The following is a 15992-nucleotide window of genomic DNA, read 5'->3' on the forward strand; positions in this document are numbered from 1 at the left end:
GTTAGCAAATCCCTACAGTAGTTCTTACGAACTCCTGAAGCTGGTTCCAAATCTTGGTTACGATGTTAAACTTTTTGTACCGCACGCTGTAGCTTAAGATGAATCTTAGATAGAAATGTGTCCTGATCAGCTGCACAGATTTTTAAAACAACGAAGATCCTATCTGTACCCTGTGCAGCGAATCACGGCGTGGGAACCAACTATCCCACCTATAGCAGAGTTGCCAATACTTCATGAAGACCAGGCAAGAGGCTTCATGGTATACCAAGGGTCATGCGCTAATATCGCACCTGAGCCACTTAGCATACCTAACCAAGCCCACTTCCCTGGCTCCATATTGTCTACCTTTCCCCAGACATCTGGACATCTGCTAGGAGGAATTGGTAAAATCTCCCCCACCCCACTTAGCACTTTAACATGTCAGCTTCTTTGTTAAGTTCGGACCTCCCAGACAACCTGGAGTCATATCAGCAGGATGCTTTAGAAGTCCGGACTTAAGTTATGCATGACTCACTGTAATTCTTGCACTCACACAAACAAGGCCGGACGCTGGTACTGAGGAGGAAAGGTATGACACCACGCACCCACGGCAATGGGGCCAGGCCCAGTAGGTGGATAGTCTGTAATGCCGGGCCGGGGTTGGAGAAGGTGGGTTAGGAGAATACTTGCCGGGTCGAGGAGTGGAGCCAGAAGAGCCCGAGTCCTCAGGGTGAGTCCGAGTGCCGTGATCCGGGGTTGGAGCCAGGAGAATGGTCAGTGTCCGAGAGCCAAAGTTGAGGATAGGGGCCAGGAGAATGGTCAGTGTCCGAGAGCCGAGGTTGAGGGTTGGAGAGCAGCTGTGTGCCAGCATGGCCACAGGCAGAGAAGCAGGTAGTGACCTGTGACAAGGTGAAGTCAACCCCTATCAGATATGCCTGGGAGACATATGTCTGAGTGCTTCATCCAGCACTCATAAGGGTTAACTCAGGTGGAAGCTAGGTAATCAGGATGTAGCTGACACCTGATAGCCAGAAAGCTAGAAAAGGATCTGGTTACTGGCAGTAGCTGCCTGCCCTAGACCAGAGCACACGGATATATGTGCTACTAGCCAGGCGGATACAGCATACTCCTTACTGCAAACCAAAGTAAGACTTGTTCATTTCTTTTGCTGACTGCTTAAAAGACCCTGTATCTGAAGGGCCACACACAAAAAAAAAATGGAGAATTTTTTTTCTCAGTTCCTTGAGCAACAGCTCCAGCTAGCAGAGAAACAAGCTGAGCAACAGGCCCAGCAAATACAATGGCAGGCCAAGCAAGCAGAACATCAAGCCCAGCAAGCTGAGCAACAAGCCCAGCAAGCTGAGCGACAAGCCCAGCAAGATGAGCAACAGGCCCGGCGAGAGGAAAAACTACTCCAACTGCTGGTCGAAGGCCCAACCCCAGTCAGACCAGAGAGGCCAAATAACCCACCGGTGATGCTGCCTAAATTGAAGCCAACCGAAGACCCGGAGGCATTTCTCCTCACTGTTGAAAGGGTAGCCACGGCCCACGGCTGGACAGTTGATCACTGGGTAACGACTCTGGCTCCACTCCTTATAGGAGAAGCTCAGGCAGCCTACCAGGCTCTTCCAGCAGACGAGGCCATGGACTATCAGCAACTAAAGGCTGCTATTCTGGATCGCCCAGGCCTCACTCCAGAGACCTACCGACAGCGGTTCCGGACAGTCAAATATGCAAACAAAACAGACCCCGGGTCGTAGCCCACCGCTTAGTAGACTTATGTACCAGGTGGATTCAACCGGAGAAGCATACCAAGGCAGAAATCCTTGAACAGTTTGTGCTCGAGCAGTTCATACAGATACTGCCCCCCTCCTCCCGCTCCTGGGTAAAAAGACACGCTGCATTTTCCCTGGATTCAGCGGTCCGCTTGGTGGAAAACTTCCTTGGTGACGACACCCAACAGGATAGCTGGGAACGGTCCGTGCAAACACCAGTTGCTTCCGGTGATGCTAGAGGCAGGAGAGCAGACAATCAAGGGGTCTACAACCCGCCAGCTCGGGAGATCCAGTCAACCCGAACGGAAGACTCTTTCCCATCTCGGAGGGTTCCTGGTACAAACTCCCGCAGAGACGCCCGTCCCAGGTCCGAGGCCATTGGATCACTCAAGGGAGGCCGCCACCCACAGTATTCCCCGAGAACCTGGACTCCTGTCACCCATCCGGTGGAGGGGGTACCCCCACCAACCAGAAGGGAGGATCCCATCCAACAGCGGAGAGGTCCAAACACCGAGCCCCGTCGAGAGCTTCCGCTGACGACCGAGTTTGCGGACTCAGGAGATGAGGAGATGGACTGTTCATATGGCAGAACCACTGCCACAGCTTGTCTCCGAGGGGACCACAATCCGTGGTTAGTCTCAGCATCTCTGGAAGGAAAAATAGTAAAAGCCATGCTGGACTCGGGATCTGGAAAAACCCTGATCCTAGAGGGCCTAATTCCAAGCTATCCTATGACTCTCCTTGGAATATCGAATGTATCCATGGGGATACAAAGAGATACCCGACGGCGAACGTTCTATCGCGTATCAAGGATCAAGAGGCTAGCCTACTAGTGGGAGTTGCTCCCTGGCTACCTGCTCCTGTTCTACTTGGCCGAGACTGGCCCTACTTTTAAACATTGTTGGCCTCTACTCCTACGGAGCCTACTTCTCTGGTACCGGAGAAGCCCGGAGACTTATTTCCTTTTTCCCCAGAGATTTTCCCCCGTAGACACCACGTCCCAAAGACACGTAAACAGAGACGTGTGGAAAAAGAGGACTGGTTAAGAAAGGCTGGGACTCTTGGTAACATTAGTCAGCCCAAAGGACTGCAGGTCATGGCCGGGGAAGACAAGGGTGGGGAACAGATAGATACGGGAATTTTGCCAGACCTGGATCTTCCTGACTTCAGTCAGAGGCAGAGGGAAGAACTAGCCCTGGCTAGACAATATGAGAAGGTGATACAGGTCAACAACAAGATAATGGATGAACAAGGGGTAAGAGTGTTTCCACATTTTGAACTGTTGAATGACATCCTATATCGTATGAATAAGGTTACACAAACAGGGGAGGTCATTCGACAGATGCTAGTCCCTAAGGAGTTGATTAAAACAGTGTTTACCCTAGCCCATACTCTCCCATGGGGTGGTCATTTGGACAGAGATAAGACCACGGACCGCATCTCGTCCCGGTTTTACTGGCCAGGCATACATGGTGACATCATGAAACTATGTGAGACATGTCTTGAATGCCAGTAAACTAGCCAGAAATGACAGAAGCCGGCTCCCTTGGTCCTTCTGTCCTTGGTAGCCGTCCCATTCGAGAGAATTGGGGTAGATCTGGTCGGACCTTTAGAACCCTCTGCGAAGGGACATAAATTTATACTCGTTGCTGTAGATTATGCCACCAGATATGCTGAGGTCTTCCCTCTGAGATCAGCCACTGCTAAACAGGTTGCTCACAGGCTGTTAGAACTGTTCTCTAGGGTAGGACTGCCCCAAGTAATGTTAACTGACCAGGGAACAAATTTCATGGCAAAATTAATGCAGGATGTCCTGAAGTTATTGGAGGTAAAATCCGTCAGGACCTCAGTCTACCATCCTCAGACGGATGGATTGGTAGAGAGGTTTAACCGTACTTTAAAAACCATGCTTAGAAAGTTTGTGGACACTGAAAAGCGAGCTTGGGATGAACTTCTCCCTTTCCTGTTGTTTGCGGTACGAGAAGTTCCCCAATCATCCACAGGCTTCTCCCCGTTTGAGCTCCTATATGGACGCCAACCTTGGGGTATTCTCGACCTACTGAAGGAATCCTGGGAGGAGGAGCCCTCCCCCTCCAAGAATACCCTTCAGTATGTCATAGACCTTAGAAACCGCCTAGACATGATAGGTCGGTTTGCTAAAGAAAACCTCAAATCTGCCCAAGAACGTCAAGAAAGGCAGTACAACCAAAATGCCCGCTTGAGGGTCTTCCAACCTGGGGACCAAGTGATGCTACTACTACCGACATCCGAGAGTAAACTCCTTGCGAAGTGGCAGGATCCTTTCCAAGTTCTCCGCCGCACCGGGGAGGTGAACTATGAGATCTCTCAACCAGGGTCCAGGAAGGGTAAACAAATCTACCACGTAAACCGCCTGAAACCCTGGAAAACGATGAGATCGCTGTTCATCCACCCTCGGGAAGGAGAGACGGGTTTGGGTCCACAACTTCCAAAGGGTAGTACGTACAATGACCATCAGGTTCCCATGGGAGGGCAGTTAACAACGGAACAAAGGTCAGACCTACTAGAATTATGTGACCAGTTCCCAGATGTTTTTTCTGAGCTGCCAGGGCAGACTGATGTAGTGTCCCATAGGATTGAGACAGAACCTGGCGTAAAAGTATGGTCCCGTCCCTATAGATTGCCAGAGGGCCGAAAAGACCTAGTAGAGAGGGAGATAATAGACATGTTGGAATTGGGCGTGATCGAGGAGTCCCACAGCGAATGGTGTAGCCCTATGGTGTTGGTCCCTAAACCAGATGGGAAGGTGAGGTTTTGCGTGGATCTGCGAAAGGTAAATGCTGTATTCAGATTTGATGCATACCCAATGCTTAGGGTGGATGAATTGCTTGATTCTCTTGGTAAAGCATAGTATATCTCCACCCTAGATCTCACGAAAGGATATTGGCAGATACCTCTAGCGGAAGAATCCAAATGCAAAACTGCCACCCCTCTCGGTTTATACCAATTCGTCACTATGCCATTTGGGTTACATGGGGCTCCAGCCACGTTCCAAAGGTTTATGAACAAGGTACTACGACCCCATAGGGCATATGCCGCGGCCTACTTGGATGACATTGTCATCTATAGCAGACACTGGCAGTCTCATATAAAAAGGTTAAGGGCAGTCCTAACGTCCTTAAGAGAAGCAGGGCTCACTGCAAATCCAAAAAAATGTGCCCTGGGTAAATCAACTACAAAATACTTGGGCTATGCAGTTGGGGGAGGGATAGTAAGGCCACTAGCTAGCAAGGTGGCCGCCATAAAGGAAGTCCACACCCCACAGACAAAGACACAGGTCCGCTCCCTTTTGGGGTTAGCAGGGTATTACAGGCGGTTTATCCCCAATTTTTCAGAAATTTCTGCACCCCTAACAGATCTGACAAAAAAGAGTGCCCCGACCCAAGTTAAATGGTCTTGGGAGTGCCAAGACGCCTTTGACATGCTAAAAAAGTGCCTGTCAGAGGGCCCCGCTCTTCGGAGCCCAGATTTTAAAGAGCCCTTCATCATCCAGACGGATGCCTCAGAGGTAGGACTGGGAGCAGTGCTGTCCCAGCAATTTGATGGTGTTGAACACCCCATACTGTTCATCAGCCGGAAGCTGTTCCCAAGGCAAGTGAGGTATTCCGTCATTGAGAAGGAGTGCCTCACTGTAAAATGGGCAATTGAGGCCTTAAGACATTATGTCGCCGGAGTACACTTCACCCTGGTCACTGACCATGCGCCCTTGAAGTGGTTAAACACCATGAAGGACACAAACTCAAGGTTGACCAGGTGGTATATGGCCCTCCAACCCTTCTCTTTTGATATTCAGCATAGACCTGGAAAGGACCATGGAAATGCTGATTTTTTGTCAAGAGAAGGAGTGGAGGGTCGGGCTTCAGCCGTGTGGGACACTAGCCACACACAAACAGGGGAGGTATGCGACAGGGTGAAGTCAACCCCTATCAGATATGTCTGGGAGACATATGTCTGAGTGCTTCATACAGCACTCATAAGGGTTAACTCAGGTGGAAGCTAGGTAATCAGGATGTAGCTGACACCTGATAGCTAGCAAGCTAGAAAAGGATCTGGTTACTGGCAGTAGCTGCCTGCCCTAGACCAGAGCACACGGATATATGTGCTGCTAGCCAGACGGATACAGCATACTCCTTACTGCAAACCAAAGTAAGACTTGTTCATTTCTTTTGCTGACTGCTTAAAAGACTCTTACGGTTTGGTTATGGTTTAGCCAGCCAGCCTGCTAGATAGGCCTGCTGTGTTAGTCAGTTTCTCCCAATGTGGAGCAGTATTTGTTTTGTTTAAAGGGACAGTGTACCCGCATGTTATGTTGCTGTGGAGAAATAAAACCACTGAACGTTTTCATTCATCCTGAAACTATACGTGTGGACTGTTCCCTGACCTCGGCTACAGGCCGTCCTGCCACATGACCCCCGCTGTAATTCCTGGTGCCCCCAGATCCAGTAACGCCAGTCTGGGGCAACGTTCCCCAACTACAGAGAGGACGACCGGCGAGATGCTGTCCCCTGAACTCAAGCAGCCAGCAGCCGTGGGGCAGCATCTACTGGAAAAGACACAGTCAGCGATCCCTGCTGCCCCTGCCAGCGACACAGCTATGGAGCTTCCAGATGAGCAGCAGTCTACAGCCATCAGGCAGGAGGACCAACCGGTCCACAAAGATTTGTTTTTGCATCCAGGGGTCCCAGGCAATCGGCAGGCGGTCAGCCTGGGGGTCCCCTGCAACAAGGTACTCCCTGGGCAGCCTGATAGGGTCTGGCCCAGACACCATTTCCCATGGACAGGGAGACCGGTGATAGTACATAAAGAGGATGCTCTTGTGACAGCAGTCACAGAGAGCCACTGTTGGGCAGTTGCCCAGGCAGAGGTGCAGTCGGCACCGATGCTCACCAAGTTTGTTTATGCTCCCCAGCTTTTGGAGCCCACACACGAGGACCTCGAAGGGACCAGGCATGTAAGTCAGACCATGCCCGACGAGTGTCCCCATGTGTATAATGTTCCCCACTGTGACCTATTTTCTGACTGTGTGACAGACAGGGAACTACTGGAGCTCAGTGAGGGAGACCGAGGGTCCCTGCTATGGGTTAGCCAAGCAGGACCCAGTGTACTGATTGCCCGGTAGACCCCAGAGGTCAGCAGCCCCACCATCAGACTGAGTACAGTGTGATGACTTGGATGTCACTAATTTACAACTTGCCCAGCGGAGACCTGGTTGTCCGGGTGAACAATCAGATCCCCCTGCGGTGTATCTGCCCACGCTGCTGGCTACCCGGTGGCACTGTCGGCCTCGACGCACGGTACTTGCACTGTGGCAACTTCTATCTAAGGCCTGCTAGTCCTGGGCCTAAAGAGCTGCTTGTGACACGATCTGGAGCCTCTACACCAACCGTTGCAGCTCCCACTAATATTTTTGCCTCTGACGACGCGGGCCAATGTGCCCTTATCAACGCGCCCGAATGCCCAAGTGGTAGGGTGACCAGATTTTCAAAATGAAAAACCGGGACACATTAAAAAATTATTTATAAAACAAATTACATCACGTGACTCACCCCATTGCCATGACAACGAGACACTGACGTCAGGCGGTGACATGTTGCCATGACAATGTGGCGCCATAATGCATCCCGTTGTCATAACCCAAACACACCCAGAGCCACTGATCCACACACCCAAAGCCACACACCCAGAGCCACTGACCCACACATCCAGAGCCACCGACCCACACAACCAGAGCCACCGACCCACACACCCAGAGCCACCGACCCACACACCCAGAGCCACCGACCCACACACCCAGAGCCACCGACCCACTCACCCAGAGTCACCGACCCACACACCCAGAGTCACCGACCCACACACCCAGAGTCACCGACCCACACACCCAGAGTCACCGACCCACACATCCAGAGTCACCGACCCACACATCCAGAGCCACCGACCCACACACCCAGAGCCACCGACCCACACACCCAGAGCCACCGACCCACACACCCAGAGCCACCGACCCACACACCCAGAGCCACCGACCCACACACCCAGAGCCACCGACCCACACACCCAGAGCCACCGACCCACACACCCAGAGCCACCGACCCACACACCCAGAGCCATCGACCCACACACCCAGAGCCACAGAGCCACCGACCCGCACACCCAGAGCCACAGAGCCACCGACCCGCACACCCAGAGCCACAGAGCCACCGACCCACACACCCAGAGCCACCGACCCACACACCCAGAGCCACCGACCCACACACCCAGAGCCACCGACCCACACACCCAGAGCCACCGACCCACACACCCAGAGCCACCGACCCACACACCCAGAGCCACCGACCCACACACCCAGAGCCACCGACCCACACACCCAGAGCCACCGACCCACACACCCAGAGCCACCGACCCACACACCCAGAGCCACCGACCCACACACCCAGAGCCACCGACCCACACACCCAGAGCCACCGACCCACACACCCAGAGCCACCGACCCACACACCCAGAGCCACCGACCCACACACCCAGAGCCATCGACCCACACACCCAGAGCCATCGACCCACACACCCAGAGCCACAGAGCCACCGACCCGCACACCCAGAGCCACAGAGCCACCGACCCACACACCCAGAGCCACCGACCCACACACCCAGAGCCACCGACCCACACACCCAGAGCCACCGACCCACACACCCAGAGCCACCGACCCACACACCCAGAGCCACCGACCCACACACCCAGAGCCACCGACCCACACACCCAGAGCCACCGACCCACACACCCAGAGCCACCGACCCACACACCCAGAGCCACCGACCCACACACCCACACAGAGCCACACACCCACACAGAACCACACACACACACACAGAGCCACTGACCCCCCCACACACAGAGCCCGACCCACACACACACAAAGAGCCACTGACCCCCCGCACACACACACAGAGCCACTGACCCACACACAGAGCCACTGACCCACACAGATCCACTGACCCACACACACACAGAGCCACTGACCCACACACACACAGAGCCACTGACCCACACACACACAGAGCCACTGACCCACACACACACAGAGCCACTGACCCACACACACACACAGAGCCACTGATCCACACACACACACACACAGAGCCACTGACCCACACACACACAGAGCCACTGACCCACACACACACAGAACCACTGACCCACACACACACACAGAGCCACTGACCCACAAACACAGAGCCACACACACACACAGCCACACACACACACAGAGCCACACACCTAGCCACTGACTCACACACAGAGACACACACACACTCACACACAGAGCCAGACACTCACAGAGCCACATACACACACACAGAACCACATACACAGAGCCACATACACACACACACAGAGGCACACACACAGAGGCACACACACACCTGCTCTGAGAAGCAGTGTCCCCTGCGGCCCGGCATCTTGTAAAGCCCTGCCCCGGCATCCTTCGACCTCCAACCAATCCCCTGCGGCCCTGTATCCTATAAAGACCCACACCCGGCATCCTTCTACCAATCCCCTGCAGCCCAGCCGGCATTCTCCAAAACTCCAACCCCCGGCATTCTGCAAATTCTCATCTGCTACCGCATCTTCTCCTCACCGCCCGTGTGTTGCCCTGCCGCATTGCGCAGCGCCACTGCATCCTGCTACAAGAACCGGGACCAGGGCCAAAAACCGGGACATTACCGGGACGGACCGGCAACCAGGACAGGAATGAAAAAAACAGAACTGTCCCAGAAAAATCGGGACGTATGGTAACCCTAGCAAGTGGTCCAGTGCCAACAACTGCTGTCTGCCAGGACTTATACACCACGGGATCTACCACCATTGTGTCTGCTATGGGCCCATGTGCCCTACTACTGATGGTCCCAGGACTGGGATCCATGCCTTCCTAGGTTCCGGAGGGTGAATGGACTGCCCCAGGTGACTGTGGAGCAAGGGAGCTCCATAAGTATGGCCGCCCAGGCAACTGACTCACCCCGGCATCTCGTCCTAGTGGAGGTGTCCCCACCTGTTGCTGTCCATGATGATATCAGCCGGGCAGAACCTGCGGAGAAGAACCCTTCTACCTGCATTCCATGATGGCGTTCCTACTCTGAGATGTCTGCCAAGGAGACGCGAGTGAAGTTCCAGAGGGGTGCTGGCCCAGACAAGTCCACCTCGGCAGTTTCGGAACACCAAAGAAGCTTCAGGCCTGCAGATGATGTCACCGCTGCACCGGACCTGCTTACAGGGGAATCCAGAGATTTCGCCTACCTTACGGCTGGTGAGATTCCCGCTCCTTCTGCTTTCCAGGGTCCGGTGGAGGCCTACCTGGAGGAGGTGCCAGGTGCGGCCTTGTCCGGTGCGTAGTAGAGTGACAAACTTCCGGTCCAACCGGATGTGACTGCATCACCGCAGCCGGACTTGAGCCTGACTGGTGGTCTCGTGAGACTGTCGATGACTGATTGTGAGGATTCGCCGTTCTGGTGCTAATGCTCCGTTAACTTTTACTCGACCACCTGATCCCCATGGCACTCAAGAGGGACAACCTAGCGGTGGTACTTACGTGCGGCACGCGGGTGCTGCGCGGGCCCGTCGGCCTCTACTGTCTCTGGGCGCAGGGCGCGTCACCCTTTCCTCCGGCCTTGACGCGGTGCGCGGTCTCCACGTCGGTCTGCGGTCTCCGCACCTCAGTCCCGCCCCCATCCTGATGTCAGGACTACGCGGTGCGGTTGTGCTCCTCATCCCGCCTCTGTTCCCACTGGCCCCGCCTCTGGCCTCCAGCCCCATACTGGCACGGGTGTCGTAGCGCGTGATGACGGCGTGCGACCGGGTCACTTACATGTTGCGCACGGCGCGTGCGCAAACTCTAATGCAGTCGCAAAGCAAGATTCCTTTAGTGTGCAAGAAGAACCCTATCGCCTTGGAGGCCATTGATGGAAGACCACTTCAGCCTGCATTCACCTTGTTGGAGACCCAGATTATTCAGCTAAGGTCTGTAAATAACCATGTGGAAGATATTTCTTTGAATGCCATTCACACTCCCTCTATTGCAGTAATCTTGGACTTACCTGGTTACAACTTTATAATTCCCGGATTGATTGGTTGAGCAAGGAACCTATTCAGTGGAGTTCATACTGCGTTCAAAATGGTCTTTACGGCTCAAGTAGCGTTTGTGCTACTACCGTATCTGAAGACAAGGAGTGGGTACAGCTGCCGGAGGAATACATCGACTTCAAGGATGTCTTCGACAAAGTCAAGTCTGAAATACTTCCTCCACATCGCCCCTACGATTGCCCCATCGAATTACTTCCTGGTACGACACCGCCTACAGGAGCCTCATATCCCTTGTCTATACCTGAAACTAAAGCCATGAAAGAATATATCGCTGATAATCTTCTGAGGGGCTTGATCTGCAAATCCACATCACCCGCTGGGGCCGGGTTTTTTTTAGTTAAGAAAAAAGATGGGACCCTGCGGCCTTGTATTGACTATCGTGGACTCAACCAAATTACTATTACGAATCGCTTACCTCTTCCTCTCATATCCAAACTTTTTGATCGTCTTCAAGGAACTAAAATCTTCTCCAAATTGGGATGCGTATAACCTTATCAGAATCCGTCAAGGCGATGAATGGAAAACTGCATTCAGTACCCGGGATGGACACTACGAGTACTTGGTCATGCCTTTCGGTTTTTGTAATGCCCCAGCTGTGTTCCAAGATTTTCTCAATTAGATATTCAGAGATCTGCTTAATTTTTTTGGACGATATTCTAATTTTTTTCTAAGTCTTTAGAGGAACATGTAGGGCACGTCAAACAAGTACTACTTCTACGAGAGAACCATTTATTCGCTAAACTTGAAAAATGTCACTTTCAACAATCTTCTACAGTTTTCTTAGGATACATCATTTTGGACTCTGGCCTCAAGATGGACCCTGCCATGGTCAAGGCGGTTTTGGACTGGCCTCAACCCACCACGCTCAAGGCTGTACAGCGCTTCCTAGGGTTTCCAATTATTATCGCAGATTTTTCCAGAATTTCTCTTCTTTAGTAGCTTCTATGACGGCTCTTACCAAAAAAGGAGCAGATCCCTCGTCTTGGTCTTCCGCTGCAGTTAAGTATTTTGATCTCTTAAAGAAAGCGTTCGTATCCGTTCTGGTTCATCCTGATCCTAAGATCCCCTTTACCCTCGAGGTGGATGCATCTGATGTCGGTGTAGGCACTGTTCTGTCCCAGAAGAAAAACCCTCAGGCTAGGTTGCATCCTTATGCTTTTTTCTCCCAAAATGTTTCCGCAGCTGAACATAACTATGATATTGGTAATCGTGAACTTTTGGTCATGAAACTTGCATTGGAGATTGGAGACAACTTTTAGAAGGAAAAACCATATGGAGTATAACGCTCACTAATAAGGGTAATTTTGAGGTTTGTATTTATGATTGTAGCCTAAGATATCAAGTTTGATACTGGGTGCTACCTAAGTGCTAATCTGAAATGTATTTACAAAGAAGGAGGAAGGCTTCATATTGTAAAGACTTTCTCCAACAAGGAGCACATTAACGGTGCACACCTAGGCTGTTAAAACTTAACATTTATTTTGCTTGAATAAAATAATGGTACACATCTATATTAATAAGCCTAATGTCAAAAAATTAAACTGTGTGTATCGTGTTATTAAAAATAATTCAATGGGGGGTGCCAATTGGAGACTCTGTTGTTAATCCAACACCATCATTATATAGTCATAGGATATTTATGATATAATAATCCTCCAATGATGGATCGGTGTATATTTCTGGATGCAGTTAAAGTGGTAATGCTGACATCAATTTTCAGACATTTGTCTGTATATCTCCCTACCACAGGAAAAGAAATATCTATGCATAAGGAATTAAACACATTGGTAGTCCTAATTGATATATGACTTATTGCTATGTAAAGGGAGGTGGGTCAGAGATACAGCTTACCTAATAGCTCACCTTAGACCATGTAATTAGAGCATAAACACCTTAATGAAACTGCTGATGATTCAGATCTAATGTCCCTCACTATATATAAACGTCACAATCTATATGACACAGTTCCAACATCACTGTATAATTTTACCCTTAACTTATAGCAATACAATAATTACACAATAATATTAGTAGGAGTAATCAGTGCATGAGATATGGTGCAATGCACTACACAGTAAATGGTGAGGTAAGTGGATTGATTCCGTTTCTGTGACCCCCTACACATGCAATTTTACCAACATTGGGAAGTCATTTGTTGCTCAAATAAATGGTGATACAGTCTCACTTAATGCACACAACTAAGCCAGTGGTAGGAATTCATAGTAAGCTAGCACTCGGTGGTGCTTTCTCTCAGCCTGATACAACCTTGCATGCTGCAAACCGGCACAGTGTCAATACACGGAGTCTGGCACTCCCACAATGATGGCGTCACCACGCGCCTGCGTCCGATGACGTCACCATGTGCACTGCCTAACGCATTTCCCTCCCACCTGGGAGCTTTGTCAGAGGCTGGTAACTACAGGAATATCAGGGGACTCTCTTAAATAGCATGCTCGGTTAGTATAGCAACCGTAGACCAATAGTGCAGTAGTCTGGTTTAAAGACGAAAATCATGCACTACGTCTTAGAGAGAGGGTACTAGATACAACCTGCATGTATGCTAATACACATAAAGGAATTAAAAACAAAGCATACCACCATGTTAAAGGATAGGAATAGAAATAGTATTTTTAAAGTTTTTTTGCCAATGTTATGTCCACGAGACTAATGGCTGTTGGAGGCTGATATCATAACAGAAAAGCAATAATAGACAGCCAAATCTGCTGTTCATTGAGAGAAATTCAAAATGATAGATTACCTTGTTTGATTCAAAATAACATGGTTATTGTGTTTATGATTTTCTTATAGTGCACAGTGACATGATAAGGGGTTAACCAAAGTGTATAATTGTGGATACACAGATAATATATACAGAGGCTAAATGAAGGGTGTATAGGTAAAACCTTAATTGAGGCCAGAAGGACTGAGTGTTTTTAATCTGTATATCCATTCTGATTCTCTCTTAAATAATTTATTATCTGTGTCGCCACCTCTCACGTTGCCTTTTATGTTGTCAATTCCTATGAATTTAATACACTTAGTATTCCCTTGGTGCTTGTTGTTAACGTGGCGGGCAACCGGTGTATCTAATTAATTAATAATTGAATTTACATATTCCAGTACCCGTCTGCGGAATTCCCTTATTGTTTTGCCCACATATAATAATCCACAATCAAATATACAATATTGCACGTTTTGCAATTGATATACTGACGTATCGCCTATTCTTTGGTGTTACTGGTGTTGTGGAATACTTTAGTGGGTTTTATGAACTCGCAAGCTTTACATGATTTGCACTGATATGTGCCCTTAAGAGATGTTGTTAACCATGTTTTTTTGGGTTGACGTTGAAAGTGGCTATGAACAAGTGCATCCCGTAAGTTGCGTGATCGTCGGCTAGTGTTGCTAGGGGTATCTTTTAACACTTTTGTGAGGTCCTCGTCTGATTTTAATATGTGCCAATGTTTGGCAAAAATGGCTTTAATCTGCTTCCAGCGGTGATTTATATGTGCCTATGCATCAAATTTCAGTGCTTGGTGGTTTAGTATTGGGTAGTAATAATACATCCCTATCACTTTTTGAAGCTCGATTTGTAGGCACGTTTGAGATTAGTCAATGAGTAGACTCGATTAAGGAAACGATCTTTCAAATCCTTAGCCTATACATGAAACTCCTTATGTGTAGAGCAGTTTCGTCTCAGACGTAAGTATTGACCTGTTGGGATCCCCTTGATAACAGCTGGCGGATGTTGGCTGTCGGCCGCCAGTAGGCTGTTAGTTGCCGTTTTTTACGGTATACCGTTGTTTGAATAGCCCCTTCCTCATTTTTAGAAATTCTCAAATCAAGGAAAGTAATCTCTGTGAGACTGTATTCTGAAGTTAATTTGAGATTCAAGTTGTTATTTAGTTCCTTGATAAATTCATTTAATAAATGTTCTCGACCATTCCAGATTAATAGAATATCATCAATGAAACCTAGCCACAATTCTATGTGATCAGTGTACCTTCTTGTATCATCGGTAAATACGAATTGGTCCTCCTACCAGCCCAGGTACAGGTTGGCATATGTAGGGGCTGTTAGGAATGTGAGCACACAGCGCCTCAGGCGGAGCTCACAGCTCTCTCCTTACACTGCTCAGACCCTTCCACTACAACCACGCAAGCCCCCTTCAGCTTCATCACTTACCCCTCGGCATGGTGGGAAGCTCCACGAGGTTCTTCCTCCACACTCTGCGCCACAGCCGTCAGCGCGGAATCGCCGTCCCGTGCGCACCCCACGTTGCTTCCTCTCATGCACACGTCAGACTTACAGTGCACACACAAAAGCCCTTGAACTTATCCCCACTCAGGCTCCGCCCCCAAACACCGCATGGTTACAATCTGGCTCTTGCTGAGTGTCACCTGAGCTCTAAGAACAGCATCCAATGCACTGAAGCTTCCTGGGCTCCTCCAGGCACGCCCCCTCTCCTGGTTGGCTGTTCCAGCTTTATATACCCTCTCTGTTCTGTGCTTCATCGCTCGTCATAGTTTTTGTATGGGTGTTTCACAGTGCTTGTTCTTTGATTCTCTCGGTTTTGACACGGCTTGGCAGATTACCCCCTTTGGCTCTCGACTTCGGATTGTTCCTGTTTACGTACCTTCTGGCTCCCTTCTACCACGGCACTCATCTCGATCCCTCCATACGTCTCCTACCCCTGATCTCGGCAACGGCAACAACCATTCTTCTGGGAAAACGGTACCGGCAAGTATTCACGCAATACACCCCATCTGGCCTGGCACCATCTAATGCCACAACCCGGACACGTCCCTCGCTCTGTCGGTGTGTGTATTCATACCTGCCACCTCAGTTCTACGGACAGGTCTTGTCTGCGGGCTACTCCGGCGTAACATTATGACGAGCCCACAAGACGCAGACCAGGGCGAACTGAGGCAAGCAATCTCTACGCTGATACAGCAAAACCAGGCCACGGCCAATCAGATTGTGGCCCTAACACGCCAAATGACTAAACTTTCGGCTCTGGTACCGGAAGCACCTGTTCCTCTTCCTCCTCCACAGGCTGCAGAACC

This window comes from Ascaphus truei, chromosome 15, assembly GCF_040206685.1.
Source record: "Ascaphus truei isolate aAscTru1 chromosome 15, aAscTru1.hap1, whole genome shotgun sequence".
In the NCBI taxonomy this organism is placed as follows: domain Eukaryota; kingdom Metazoa; phylum Chordata; class Amphibia; order Anura; family Ascaphidae; genus Ascaphus; species Ascaphus truei.